At 50.4% G+C, this 15,110-nt stretch overlaps 1 protein-coding gene across 4 annotated transcripts in view; it reads right to left on the bottom strand.

Annotated features, from left to right (window-relative positions):
- The window catches only part of NCALD (neurocalcin delta), a 310,833-nt gene that overhangs the window by 9,335 nt on the left and 286,388 nt on the right, over window positions 1-15,110 (bottom strand). The window lies entirely within an intron of this gene.

Genomic DNA, 15,110 nt, shown 5'->3' with positions numbered 1-15,110 from the left:
TTTTTTTTTTTTTTGATAGGTAGAGTGCATAGTGAGAGAGAGAGAGACAGAGAGAAAGGTCTTCCATTTTGCCGTTGGTTCACCTTCCAATGGCCGCTGCGGCCGGCACATCATGCTGATCTGGAGCCAGGAGCTTCTCCTGGTCTCCCATGCAGGTGCAGGGCCCAAGCACTTGGGCCATCCTCCACTGCCTTCCCTGGCCACAGCAGAGAGCTGGCCTGGAAGAGGGGCAACCGGGATAGAATCTGGCGCCCCAACTGGGACTAGAACCCGGTGTGCTGGTGCCACAAGGCTGAGGATTAGCCTGTTAAGCCATGGCGCCGGCCCAGAACACCCATTTTTTTTTTTTAATGATTTTTTTTTTTTTGGACAGGCAGAGTGGACAGTGAGAGAAAGAGACAGAGAGAAAGGTCTTCCTTTTGCCGTTGGTTCACCCTCCAATGGCCGCCGCGGTTGGCGCGCTGCGGCCGGCACACCGCGCTGATCCGATGGCAGGAGCCAGGTGCTTCTCCTGGTCTCCCATGGGGTGCAGGGCCCAAGCACTTGGGCCATCCTCCACTGCACTCCCTGGGCACAGCAGAGAGCTGGCCTGGAAGAGGGGCAACCGGGATAGAATCCGGCGCCCCGACCGGGACTAGAACCCGGTGTGCCGGCGCCGCAAGGCAGAGGATTAGCCTAGTGAGCCGCGGCACCGGCCCAGAACACCCATTTTTAATGAGCAGCATTTAGATGGTAATGGACACTTCAGAAATACCTTAATGTTGTTATGAAAGCCTGTGGTGGAATGAGAAGGCCATGCCAAGGTGGCCGCTGGCAAGCGAGCGTCAGTTACTCAGGAATGGCTTTGAATCCCACATGGCAATGGAGCCTGCCTGGCAACAGGCTGTGATTGGTTGGGGCATAGACCGCCCCTTGACCAGATTGGCTGGTCTTGGCTATATAAGCTGTTGTACTCACTGAAATAAACGAGTCTGCGGGCTGCTCGCCTCAAGCCTGCTTTCACCCGACTCCCGGAGTCTGTGTGTTGACTCCGTGCCTCTTGCCCCCACCACACTCCTCCTCTCAGAAACAATCCACTGCAACATTGTTGAGAAACCAACGGCAACAAAAGCCCTCACCTGGAACTTGCTGTCTGTAAGTAACTGTTCTAGAGCGTTCTGGGGAACTCCGCCTCTAAGCTGGGGCTCATGCAATCCCTCCTGGCAAACTGATGCAAACCATTAGTAATCATCTAAAGGCCATTCATTCCCTCACTACTCTTGGTTGAGCAAATAGGTGAAGGAGCCGGAAATGCATGAACACAGAAAAGGAGATTTTCACACTCAACAGGAAGTCCAAGGGTTTCCATCATTGGCTGTGAGCCTAAAGGGATGGAAGCAGTACCGAGAACCGAGGATAAGTTGATACAGACACAAACACCCCCCCTCCCCCATGCACAGCCAGATGCCTGTGAGTGAATGGGAGAGCCCTCATAAAAGTACACGGGGCTTGAGCTAACACTGGGGGCCCCCGATCCCAGATCAGGGTGCCTGGGATTGAGTCCAACCCGTACTTCAGAGCCAGCTTCCTGCTACGGCACATCGCCAGAGGCACAGATGATGGCTTAGGTGCTGGGTTCCTGCCACCCCAAGGGAGACCTGCGTGAAGCTCCTGGCTCCTGGTATTGGCCTGGCCCACCCCAGGTGGTTGTGGGCATTTGGGGAGTGAACCAATGGATAGAAGATTGATCTATCTCCTCCTCCCCTCTTTCAACTAACTAAATAAAATTTTTTAAAAAAGCTAACAGAAGTTGTGCGTGATGAGAAAGCTATGCATGGATTTCAATTTTTTTTTTTTGCACCAAAACAAACTTTTGTTTTAATTGCATTTTCCCACACAGTATCTGATGTACTCTCTTACACGTGCAAACACGTTTGTGCAAATAGGATCGGAGCAGGAGCAGAACATCCGGGTCCGTTGTGAGCTGAGGAGGAAGTGAGGACTCCTTTTAGTGACTGCCTTTTCCCCAGGGCTCTGGCGGGGCATTCAGTCTTTCCTCAATGTGCTTTCGCGCGTGGACAGGGATTAGCGGGTGATTCAGGAGCCCTGGTCTATGGGTCTATGACGTGGGTAGTTCCCGGGCAGGGAGCAATGAGCTGGGGTGTGCGGTCCCAGGGGTCTCAGAGCGAGTCGGCAGACGGCAGCCTGGCGAGCCGCACCTGGGGACTTGTCTCTCAGCTCCCTTCCCACGACACCGACGCCCAAGAGCTGACAGTGTTGAAAGCTCCAATCTGGGACTCCCCAGCACCGAGAGGCAGAAAAGACACAACCCCAGACAGCGATCGGAAACAAATCCTGCCTTTTATTAGCTCCAGCTCCCCTCTCCCCAAATCTAATGGGATTAAACCGTGAAGAAACCAGGCTACTTCCCTACTTTATTTTTAGCAGTCTCAACGAGAGGCCTGGCAGGGACAGCCTGTTTTTAATTAAACTTGAAGAATCCTTATCCTTGTCTCTGGGAGAAGCAGGACGCGGGGACACCCAGGGGCCGGCCGTGGTGCTGGCTCTCCGACTCCGGACGGCTCCCTACTGCGGTCATGGCCACTCACGGCGTCCTCCCCGAGGCCTGGCTTCTACCTCTCCCTCCTTTTCCCCCTGAAGGAACCACCTCTTGGAATGTTGGAAAGGCAAGGCTTCGTGTCCCAAATGATAAAGCCTGTGGGATTCACAGAGGCCAGGCACGATTCCAAGAGGGAACGCTCACTGGTTTCTCTGAGGGAAACCAGGCTGACTTTTCATCAGGAAATGTGGGGTCTTCCAGCAGAGCCCAGGCAGGCCAGACTGTCTGACAGCAGACTCGGGGCAGAAGTTAAGCAACGCGGGGCTGTTTTTAGATTGGAGACGAAGAACAGCACCCTGCTTAGAAGGATCGACGTGCCAGGAAACGGGGGTGGGGAGAGGCCATCAAAATCTTTCTTGGAAATACTTTAAAAATAAGATCATTGTCTATATATCTGGAATGGCGTCCACACTTTCTAATTTACAGTTGGAAGAGTAAGTTAGATCAGGAGCGTTCACACTGTTCAGGCAAGGAGAGAGTGAGAGGAGAGTAAGCACCCTGGCACCTTTTCAACCAACCAAAGTCCCATGCCTTGTTTTTGAGAGGCACAGAGACAGACAGACAGACACACACACACACAGTGAGCTCTCATTCGCCAGTTCACGCCTCAGTGTCCACAACAGCTAGGGGACCAAAGCTGGAAGCCAGGGATGGATGCTGGACACACAATTCAGGTCTCCCACGGGGGTGTAGGAAGCTAATTACTTGGGCCATTGCCATCACTGCTGCCTCTGAGGGTCTGTATTAGTAGGTAGCTGGATCCAGGAGCAGGAGCCAAGAGTTAAACCCAAGGGTGCTGATAACAGTACACAGGTGCCTTAACCACTGAGCTAAATGACCACTCCAAGACCTATGTTAAAGCTACAGCAGTCAAGACAATGCGTCATTGCCACTGTAATGAGAAACTAAATAGAACAGATTAATGACCAGAAATAGACAGCTGAGTTTCAACAAGGTGCACAAGCAAGTTGGTGGAGAGAACGGTGTTGAAACCAGTGGGTATCCGTGTATAGAAGATGAACCTCCACAAACACCTTGCCCAAACATTAACCAACATTCATAAACGACTGAATTAAAAACCTCAGGATTGTAGAAGAAAAATGATAGACCTGTGACCTTGTGTAAGCAGAGACTTCTTCAATATGATAGCAAAAGCACCTCTGTCCATAAAAGGACAGATAGATAAATTGAACACAAAACTCGAAATGCACAGCTCTTTGAGATACATGTTGAGATAAGGAAAAGATAAGCCTAAGTCTAGAAGAAAATATATGCAGAGCACAAACCCAATAAATAGCCTGAGTCCAGAATAACGAACTCCCAAAACTCAATAGGGAAGCAAAGAACCCAACACAAAAATGGTCAAAAGATCTGAACAGTTCCACAAAGATACAAGGATGACAAACACATGAAAAGATATTCCACATACTAATCACTAAAGAGATACAACTACCATGCCTGTTGGAAGACTGACCAGGCCAACTTCCAACAGTTTGGAAGTTTCTTTAAAAAGTCATACACATACCTATCATTTGATCTAGCCATTCCGTTCCTAGTTATTCCTTCACTCCCAGGAGAAATGAAGGCCTATGTCCATACAGAGACTTGCACATAAGTATTTACTGTAGGTCTGTTTGTAATGGATCTAAACTGGAAAAAATGCAAATATTCATAAATAGGAGAACGAATAACAAAGAATTGGGGTGCATGCATACCATGGAACAGACTCAGCAACAAACAGGAATGGAGGAACCAGTGGCACATCCAACAGCCCGGGGGACTCTCAAAATAACCGTTCCCAGTGACGCCAGGGAGAAAGAATGCGTACGGCATAGTTCCATTTATACAAAGTTCTAGAAAATGTAATCTATAGTGACAGAAAGGATATCAATGCAAACGTAGATCACTGGTTGCCTAAGAGGATGTTGGAGGAGGGATTTTGAAGGGTGCAGGACTTTAGGGGTGCTGGGTGTGATCAGTAGTCGATGGTGGTATGTCTCCTTTGCCAACACTTGCCAAATTCCAAACTTTATGTGTCATTTACTGAATGTCAACCATACTTCAATAAAGCTGTTTTCAAAATCTGTTGATGAGATTATAAACTGTTTAGTAGAATTCTCCACGATTACAAAGCAGCAGTCTATTTGAAATTCAAAAGTAGGAACTGTACTATGATGGAAAGTGACACAGGGCACTACAGGAAGACAGGGCCCCACATGGTTAAAGGGCCTGAGCCTAATGGGGTCAGGCAGAAGAGGTAGCCTCTCCTGAGTGGCATAGGCAAGAGGGCACCCTAGGCCACCACAGGAGGGAAGGCTATGGGATGTGTGAGGCCACTGCGCCTTCTGGAATCTTCCAGCTGACGATTCCCTGAGGCAGAGAGCGCTCAAAAGACATGAGCGTGGGATGAGCCTTGAAACAGATGGAGTGTCAGTCACAGGGCTAATAAGCGTCTTGGGGAGTTCAGACGCTTGCAGGGAATGGGCTCCGAAATACCAATAGGAGACGCGCAGAACTAGATCCGCAGTCTGGAACGATCCCTCTGGCATCAGGGGCCGGGGTGGGGGTGGGCAGGTACCTGTGAATGAGGCCTGAGGAGAGCTGGCAACCACCAGAAGCTGGGAGAGCCCAGAACAGAGGCCCCTCAGCCCCCAGCAGGAAGCAGGCTTGCTCAGCACTGGGGTCTGGCCTGCTGGCCTCTGGAACAGTGACAGAATAAACTGCCACTGTCTGAGGCTTCCTCGTGTGTGGGCGTTGGTTAGAGCAACCCTGGAGGACTAGGCAGGTGTGGAAAGCCCCCACCATTCCCCTGGCCCATGAGGAATGCTGGGAGAGAGGGAGAGGGGGAGAGAGGGAGGGAGGGAGGGGGAGAGAGAGAGAGATGAGAGGGCCACCACAAAGGAGACTGGGAGGGAGTAGCCAGCCAGAGCCACCTTTTGTGGGGAAGGCACTCCTTCCCGCTGGCCGGAAGCACGCCTTGACCCAGGTCCACTTAAACGCTTAAGTTATGGTGTGGCGTCTGAGGTCAGCGACAGGGGTACACGCAACACAGCCAGGAAGCACGCGCTGCCCTCAGTTCTTAGAGGAGCCCCTGCCCCAAGCCGCTGGAGTCTCCCTCAGCAGGGAGATCTCAGCCACTTTCTGGGGGAGCATCTGGAGCCCACATTCGTATTTGAGAATTAGGCAAGGCTTTGGAGCGAGTCCCCAGGGCTGCGTGAGATGCACCGGAAGTTCTTTCTCTCACCCTTTCATCCCCCGCTCCAAATCAGAACAGCAATGGTTCAGATCTCCAAGGAATACATAAAAAATGGGGTCTCTGACACCAATTTATTAGTGGTTTTTAATTACTTATTTGAGAGAGAGAGCAAGAGTGGGGCAGGCTCATTCCTCAAAAGCTCACGATGTCTGGGAAGCCAAAGCCTAGGGCCAGGAGCCAGGAACGCAGCCAGGAACCCAGCCCAGGTCTCTCACATGGGTGGCAGGAACCCAGTTACTGGACCGCCACTGCCTCCTAGAGTCCGTGTTAGCAGGAAACCGGGGTCAGGAGTCAGAGCCGGGCACTGAACCCAGGCGCTGGGATACGGAATTGGGCATCCGAGGAAGCATCCTAATTTCTCAGCCAAACACCCGCTTCAATGGTGTCAATTTCGAAAGGTCTTTGGGTAAGAAAGGCGAAATCTGCCCAAGACGTGATTCTGAAAAGGACGTGGGCCATGGGGTGGTCCTCTGTGACGTAACTATTCACAGGAGAGTTGTCTGAGCTGGTCACTGTCAGTGGTTCTGGACACTGCCTGGGACTCACCTGCCCATTTGTATGGTGCCTGTGAAAGACAAACCTGCCTTGCACAGCCACCCCACGACCCCTGCTTCCCATCTGGTTGCTGTATGGATACAAGGGTCTTCAGAAAATGCATGTTATGATCAACTGCACACGGGGCCGGCCTTGCGGCACAGGGGTTTAAACCATCGCTTGCAACACGGGCATCCCATATCAGAGTGCCGGTTCAAGTCTCGGCTGCTCTGTTTCTGATTCAGTTCTCGGGTAACACTCCTAGGAAGCCAGCAGAAGATGGCTCAGGTGCTTGGGCCCCTGCCTCCCATGTGGGAGACTAGGATGAGGTTTCCGGCTCCTGGCTTTGGACTGCCCCAGACCCGGCTGCTGTGGCCATCTGGAGAGTGAACCAGAGGACGGAAGATCTTTGTCTCCCTCTGCCCCCACCCTTTCTCTGTCTCTGTGCCTTTCAAATAAATAAATAATTCTTAAACATGTGTATAGATTCCAAAGTATTTTTGCCCCAAAATAAAATGATTTTTTATCCCTTTTTTCACCAAGCTTTTCAACATATCCTTGTAGATAAGCCCTATTATCACAGGGCTGACTCGGAGAAAAAAATCCCTACACTGGAGATCAAAGAAGCTCCTGGCTCCAGCTTGGATCAGCCCTGGCCATTGCAACCATTCGGGGAGTGAACCAGCAGATGGAAGACCTCTTTCACTCCCTCTGTGGCTCCTTCAAATAAATAAGTAAATCCTAAAAAAAAAAAAAATCCAAACAAAAGGGGCCAGTACTGTGGCATAGAGGCTAAGCCTCCTCCTGCAACACTAGCATCCCCTATGGGTGCCAGTTCAAGTCCTGGCTGCTCCTCTTCCAGTGCAGCTCTCTGCTAATGCACCTGGGAAAGCAGTGGAAGATGGCCCAAATCCTTGGGCGCCTGCACCCACTTGGGAGACCCAGAGGAAGCTCCTGGCTTCTGGCTTCGGATCAGTGCAGCTCCAGCCATTGCAGCCATTTGAGGGGTAAACCAGAGGATGGAAGACTTCTCTGTTTTTCCCTCTCTGTAACTCGACCTCTCAAATAAATAAATCTTGGAATACTGTAAAAAATATTTATTTATTTGAAAGTCAGAGTTATACAGAGAAAGAGAGAGAGAGACATCCTCCATCCATTGGTTCACTCCCCAACTGGCTGCAATGGCTGGAGCTGTGCCAATCCGAAGCCAGGAGCCAGAAGCTTCTTCCGGGTCTCCCACGTGGGTACAGGGGCCCAAGGACTTGGGCCATCTTCTACTGCTTTCCCAGGCCACAGCAGAGAGCTGCGTTGAAAGTGGAGCAGCTGGGTCTTGAACTGGTGCCCATATGGGATGCTGGCACTACAGGCTGCGGCCAGCCCCCAATAAATAAATTAAAAAATACTGGTGAAAGAGACGACAACAACAACAAACTCAGCTGTGATGGGCTCCCAGGGTCCTCCCAACCTTCCCTCTTCTGGTTTTGTTCATTTAAACGGTGTTACACTATAGATCAGGGTGTGCTGAGGTTTGCCCTGCCCTCATCAAAAGTGTCAGTCGGCCCTGGAAGCACGAGCAGGCAAAGTCTGATTCTTAGACAGCAGGTGTTTGGACCCCTGGGGATTTTCTAAGCAATTATTAACATGCGAGCAGGGACGCCACTAATGCCAGATTATTCCCCGCTGGTCTGTGACGTGAGCTCCCTGAGGACTGCTGTGTGCTGTGCCAGCCTCTGGATCCCTCTTGGAAAGGCTCTCGTGTGAACCTGAGACACGTGCAGACAGGCTGGCTCACACGGTGCCCACGCGTGGCTGTGGGCTCAGGTGAGCAGGGCTTGGGGAGTTCCTGGTGCTAAGCACGTTCCCTTCTGGAAAGGTGATCTTTCTCCTGTTTGAGTCCCTGAGTGTCAGAGCAGCCCTGGGCTTTTACAGTGTTCCCAGATAGGCTGGTCTTTGGCAGCAAAGGCTGCAAGATCAGGAAGCTAGGAGCCTCGGTGTCAAGAATAGCTCCTCGGCCAGCGCCATGGCTTAACAGGCTAATCCTCCTCCTTGCGGCGCTGGCACACCGGGTTCTAGTCCTGGTTGGGGCGCCGGATTCTGTCCCGGTTGCCCCTCTTCCAGGCCAGCTCTCTGCTATGGCCCGAGAGTGCAGAGGAGGATGGCCCAAGTGCTTGGGCCCTGCACCCACATGGGAGACCAGGAGAAGCACCTGGCTCCTGGCTTCAGATCAGCGTGATGCGCCGGCCGCAGCGGCCATTGGAGGGTGAACCAACGGCGAAAAGGAAGACCTTTCTCTCTGTCTCTCTCTATCCACTCTGCCTGTCAAAAAAAAAAAAAAAAAAAGAATAGCTCCTCTGTGGTTTTCACCAGTGGAAGATTCGGTTGGGTTACTTCCCTTTTCTTTGTGAATGGACTTTTCACAACTAGGTAAATTCCACTTAAAACTTAATGGCAAAGACCATCCATTCATTTGTGCATGGCGTTGGAAGTGAGCTCTATTTTGCAGGGAGACATCCCGTCCCAGCTCTGGAAGCTGTGGTTGTAATAACTGTAGCCAGCATCGAGTGATACCATGACAGGCACTGCTGTAGGTGCTTTCCTGGTAATAACTGATTCAACTCTAGACACACACACACACACACACACACACCCCTTCCTCTCTCTTTCCCTCTCCCTCCCCCCCACCCTCTCCCTCCCCCCCCCCCTTGTTTGAGGAAGGTAGCTACTAAGGGGTGGATTCATGACTCACACCTGCACCTCCATGCCCTCAATAACAACACAAAGCTGCCCCTGGAGACTGAGACGCAAGGAGTCGACAAAGAAGGAAAAGGGAGATTGGAAAAGTTGAAAGGCAAGGCTTTTGTGCTTTTCCCAAGCCCCTGTTTTCACCCGCCTATTCTTTCCTCTTCATCTTTGCTTTGGGTACCCATGATGGACTTTTGCCTAGGCCTATAATCTGCATTGTCAGGGTAAAGCAAGACAGCTGATACACATCTAACCAAGGTAAAACCTTGACTTCCCAGGATCCTAGCTGCTTGCTGAGAACAGGAGGGAGGCAACTGTCACTCCGTTTTCTTCGTACGTTTTCTGCCTTTGAATGCTGGGCTCTCTCACCTCCCAAGATCCCAGAGAGCACCCAGGTGTTCATGGCGCCTGCTTGTTCATGTACACACTTGCTCACTTGGCCCCTTTGGCAACCACAGCCTGTGCTGGGACGAGCGTGGGTGTGGGTGTGGGTGCTCGGATCTGCCCCCTGCTGGGAAGTGTGTGGGGTGTGAGAATTCCCCTTCCTCTTGCCGCAGTGGGATGATCCAGGCCTCCACAGGTAGGGGAATCTGCTCTAAGAAGGAACAAGGTCAAGGACGTAACCTGGCTAACAACTTGAGAGGAAGCTTTGACGCCAGTAACAGAATATCAAGTCTATCATGTTTCTAAATTTGTCACTTGAAAAAATAAAAAACCCACAAACACATGAATAAGAAAATGTTCATTTAAGGCTCCAAAAATACTTCTGCATATGGTTTTGCTTGCTCAGCCAGATGTTAGCATAGCACACACATATTTTCTTTCAAAGGGAACACAACCCTGCTTTGGCACATGAGGGAGACTGGATGAGGGTCCCACAACCATCCCCATGCTAGCCCCTGGAAGCTGGGAATGTGTTACTTTACATAGTAAACGGGACCGCAGATGTGACTGACAGATGGGAGGAGTCTCTTGTGTCCAGCGGTCCCAGTAAAATCCCGTGGATCATCCTGAGTGGGAGAGAGAAGCAGAGTAAGACAGCCAGAGCCAGGGTAGCACAGCAGGACTCCAATGGCTGCTGCTGGACCGAGTGGGTCCCGAGCCCAGGAATGCAGGCAGCTTCTAGAAGCTGGGCCAGGACATTCCCTAAGCACGTCTGGAAGGAACACAGCCCTGAGTTCGCCTTAACTTTAGCCCCGGGAGACTGATGCCAGACTTCTGACTCCTGCAACGGTAAGGCAACAGATTCATGTTGTTCTGAGCCACCCAGTTGCTGGTATTTCGTCCTAGCATTAACCACACAGGATCCACACCACTCCCCTAAATGCTGAAGTCTTCTGTATCACTGCCACAAAATACGAAAGAATTCGGCCGGGCCCCGCAAACAACCCTCGGTGGATGCCAGAGCTAACTCACAGGGAACGACACCCGGGAAGAGCCAGCGAGTTCAGGAACCACAGTTCTATGCCCCATTCATTTTCCAGTCTGATTGTCCACGTTTCCAGTCCGATATCTTTACCCCGACCAGTCCCTCTGTTTGTAGGTAAACAACCTAATTTGGATTGCTCATGAAATTGCTTGAATTTCTGAGTCTTGGAGGGCCAAGGCTTCGGCCAAGAATGTCATGTCTCAACACTTGTTCCCAGACTGCAAGTGTTACGTGAACAGAACCTTAGGCTGCTCAGGGTTCTGCGGGCCCACGGCTAGCCTCTACCTCATTCCTCTCTAACATATTTACCCAGACACAAGACACAAGCTTAACAGAGTGTGACCCCTCCAAAACAAAGGAACGGCCATCTCAATGGTGGGACCAGCTAGGACAAAGAAAAGAGAAGCCCCACAAAGACACAAAGTGCCCTGTGACCACCACAGGGCTCCCGGAGGGTGGGCTTTCAAAGAGGAAGGAGAAAAAAAAAATAAGGTTAAAAGAGTGGAATGGGAAATGCAGTGAGATCTTACAGTAAATTCCAATTCACCCAGAATTATTAAAAGCAAGGACATTAGCATAAGAATGTGATGGAATACATGAATTGTCAGTTGGCAAAATAGCGGGACAGAATAGCCAAGCCCTTAATGTGAAAATGGCTCTCCATTAAATGTCATCTCTTTGATGATCTGGAAGTCGCCTCAGGGGGCCTCCATCTCTCTCCTCTGCAGGCCTCAATATAATCAGCGGGTGCGGTGCTGGAGACAACACTGCAGAAACATGGCCCCTCAGGAGCCAGGAGCCTATAAGCATTTCTTAAGGAATGTGTGTCCCCACAGTTAAGAGCCAGCAACTTTCCCCAGGGTGGGGTGCTGTGAAGGGGCCGAGAGCGAAGAGCATGCCCGTGTCATGGCGAACAAACACGGCTTTGTTTCCATGACACCTTTCACGATCCCTAAAGAACTTGCCGGGACAGGGTGGCAGGGTCTGCGTGCTCTCTGCAATTTCCTCACACTCCCTTATAAAGGTTTCATAGCTCTAGGGACAGAGTCTGCTTCCTCCCCAGGCTACTGATGCCTGTTGCTAGGTACCTGGCAGGTGCTGAATGTCAGGCACTGAATGAAGGTGTCAGTGACTTCAGATTTCAGGGAGCCCAACTGGCCTGAAGGCTCCCCCTCTTCAAATCCACATCTTCCATACATCTCAATGGAATACTACTCAGCTATTAAAAAGGAAGAAATCTTGTCTTTTGCAACAACAAAATGGATGCAACTGGAGACCATCCTGCTTAGTGAAATAAACCAGACCCGAAAAAAAATCACATGTTAGTTCTCTGATTTGTGATAGCTAATATGTACATTACAAAAAGCACCTTATTGGCCGGCGCCGTGGCTTAACAGGCTAATCCTCCTCCTTGCGGCGCCGGCACACTGGGTTCTAGTCCCAGTCGGGGCACTGGATTCTGTCCCGGTTACCCCTCTTCCAGGCCAGCTCTCTGCTATGGCCCGGGAAGGCAGTGGAGGATGGCCCAAGTGCTTGGGCCCTGCACCCGCATGGGAGACCAGGAGAAGCGCCTGGCTCCTGGCTTTGGATCAGCGCGATGTGCCGGCCGCAGCGGCCATTGGAGGGTGAACCAACGGCAAAGGAAGACCTTTCTCTCTGTCTCTCTCACTGTCCACTCTGCCTGTCAAAAATTTAAAAAAAAAAAAAAAAGCGCCTTATATGAGTGAAACTGACACTTGGGGTCTGATTATTGTTTGAAGCTCTTGTCTATATTCCTGCGGAACAGTGGTCTTCATATGTTTTGTTGAATTCTTTATTTAATGGAGTGATCAGCCCGTGATAATAAAGTAGACTGAAAGTATGCTGTGGCAAAAATTCTTAAAAGAAAGGGGAGGGAAGAAGAGAAACATCATTATCTTCTTAGAATTGTATCTGAATACAGGAGACCTGTTCTCTCCATATTAATAAGAATTTTGTTAATCTGCACCTTCATCAACCCTGGTCATGAAACCATTGACCAATGGCAGCCAGGACAACCGGGCACAACTGTGATCAGGGGACAGCCCAGGGGCTGATGGGACATCTTTTCTCAAATTCCAGTGAAGAAGCAAATTTCTCCCTTTCACTGAAGTGGGGCAGGGCAGAGCAGTCTAGGATTAAAGAGACACACACAATGAAGCTAATTGAATTTAAGTGTAACTCGTGTTTAATTAGCAGACATTAAGAAAAATCAAAAAAGTGCAGTGATGTGGGAATACCCTTCACACACTTTGGGACACATTTGGAAAAACAATTAGCACAGTCTATTAAGAGCCTTAGAAATTTCCTTTGGTCAAATCCTTTGGCTCTATAATTGAACTTCTGGGAACTGCTTTGAGGAGAATAACTCCAAATATGAAAATGGGACTGTTGATTAATTTTATTTGTAGAAGTTATACTGCCATATAATGATGAAATCTGGAAACCCAGATACCCCACAATGGGAAAAAATACGTAAATTAAAATATACTGTAAGACTATTACATAGCCATTAAGGTACCTTTATGAAAAGCTTTGATAACATGAGAAATACTTGTGTTATATTATGTGAAAATGGCAAAACAGAAAACTTTATACATATTATGAAATCAATTGGGTATTTTTAAATACATGGAATGGGATAGAAAGGTATATTAAAAATGATTAGCAGGGATTCTCTTTATGGGTAGGGTAAGATTATGGAAAATTGCTTTCTTTTTTAACTTTCTGTATGGCTCAGAATTTTATAGCAAATGTTATCTTTTTCCATATGTTTATCCTTGGCGGAAGGGGGAGATATTTTTGTCTGTACACACATCTGAGAGATGGAGTTAACACAACTCCGAGTAGCTGCCCCAGGGGATGGAAGTCACTGGTGACCCAACCAGGAGGGAGGAGAAGTTGCAGACCCTGTGGAAGACCAGCAGGAGGAGGGGTCTTTTTGAATTCCTGCTTCTGTGTCTCTCCAAGGCTCACAGCTGCCACTTGAGCTGCCCATGTGGGTTCAGTCCCACTGGCCTGGGCCCCTGGGCTCAACCCCGGGTCAGCAGCGTAGGTCTCCTTCAAGCTCCATCCCCAGCTTCCACAACCAGGTTCCCCGAGGTTCTTTGCAAGCGAGCATCCCTCCATTCCCAGCCTCTCCTTTCCAGAGTTTTTTTTCTCTCTCTCCTTGTGAACGATTTAGGGAAATACATGGTGTGCCTCATCAAAATGACATGGCCCTGGATTCTACAGGGGTTGTATTTCTCATGGGCTGGAATGTAGATTCCTGCTTTGAGTCCAGTCTTATATAGCTTTGCATGCATGACAGTGGCCATGATGGGCTTCTCGCCATGACTGGCACTGTCCCTCCATCCACCCAGGAGCCACTGATTTTCCCAGCGACCACAGCTCTCCCTCTGCAGCTCAGCAGCGCAGATGTTCTGGGATGAGTGCTGGCCTCGGAGCCCTGCAGGAAGCCAACCACCCACTCTCTCTCTCTCTGTCGGGCCTGCGTCTGCTGCCAGATGCTTCCCCCCTGTGCCCCACTCGCCTGCCAAGGCAGTGAGAGGCTGCCAGCCCTCCCTGGTGCTGCCCACCCACCTCGTCCCCCATTGCGCCTACAGCCGAAGTCCTCCTGGTCCTCTCCTGAGCCCTGTGTCTGCTTCCTCGGGTTTGTCCCAGGATCCCCACTGCCGCTCAGCAGACCATCAGGGCTACAAACAGAGCTCCTCACCCTGCTCCCCCGCCTCCCCACAGCTTGCATGGGTGCAACAAGGCAAATGTAGGCAACACCACGGCCTCTCCTTCTCCAGGGACAGAAGTGACTCTGGGTGAGTGCTTTAGGGAAACAGAGGGTGCTCCTCACCAAAGCGCTGCAGTTCTCCACTCTACAGTCTGCATTTCTGATGGGATGGAACGCAAAGTCCAGATACCCGCCTTTATGCAAGAGTCTAATAAAGTTGCAGACGAAGGCTGGTGACAGTGAGGAGCTTTTCTACGTGGTGACACTGTGCATGCAATTTAACACGGAGAAGCACGACTAATCTTGAAAAGAGCCCCACGACTTCGGAGGGTGGCACTGGTAGACCCATTTTACAGAGGAGGATACTGAGGCTCACTTAAGCAAACTAACTTGGCTACAGTCACAGAGGCAGTGACTGAAAGGTAGAAGTTCTGAACTCAGATCAAAGCTTGAGCATTAAGCATCGCCCCAGAGGACGTGGGCCCCAAACCCCAAAGCCTTCAAGTCTAGGCAGCTCCTTGTAATAGGTTGATGGAGTAGCAAGAATAAGCATGGACAACTTTAGGATGGGGGGCCTATCTGTCACGTTGGGGGGGGGCCTGCAAATACACCCGATGACATAACAGGCAAGAATGTAGGCCCAATGTTGGCAGAGCTCCTGAACTTTCAAGAGATGCCAACCAACATAGGTTGTCATGCCCATCTCTGGTTGTGTGGGTTCAAACTTGACAAAAGTCTTGGGTGAGCCAGATAAAACGCCCCCCCCCCCGGGGTGGGGGCAACCCAGCAGTTGCAGCCTCCCTGCCAT

The sequence above is a fragment of the Lepus europaeus genome, chromosome 4, assembly GCF_033115175.1.
Source record: "Lepus europaeus isolate LE1 chromosome 4, mLepTim1.pri, whole genome shotgun sequence".
NCBI lineage: Eukaryota > Metazoa > Chordata > Mammalia > Lagomorpha > Leporidae > Lepus > Lepus europaeus.
Note: the sequence above shows the minus strand (reverse complement) of the source record. Positions and strands in the feature narration are given on the sequence as shown.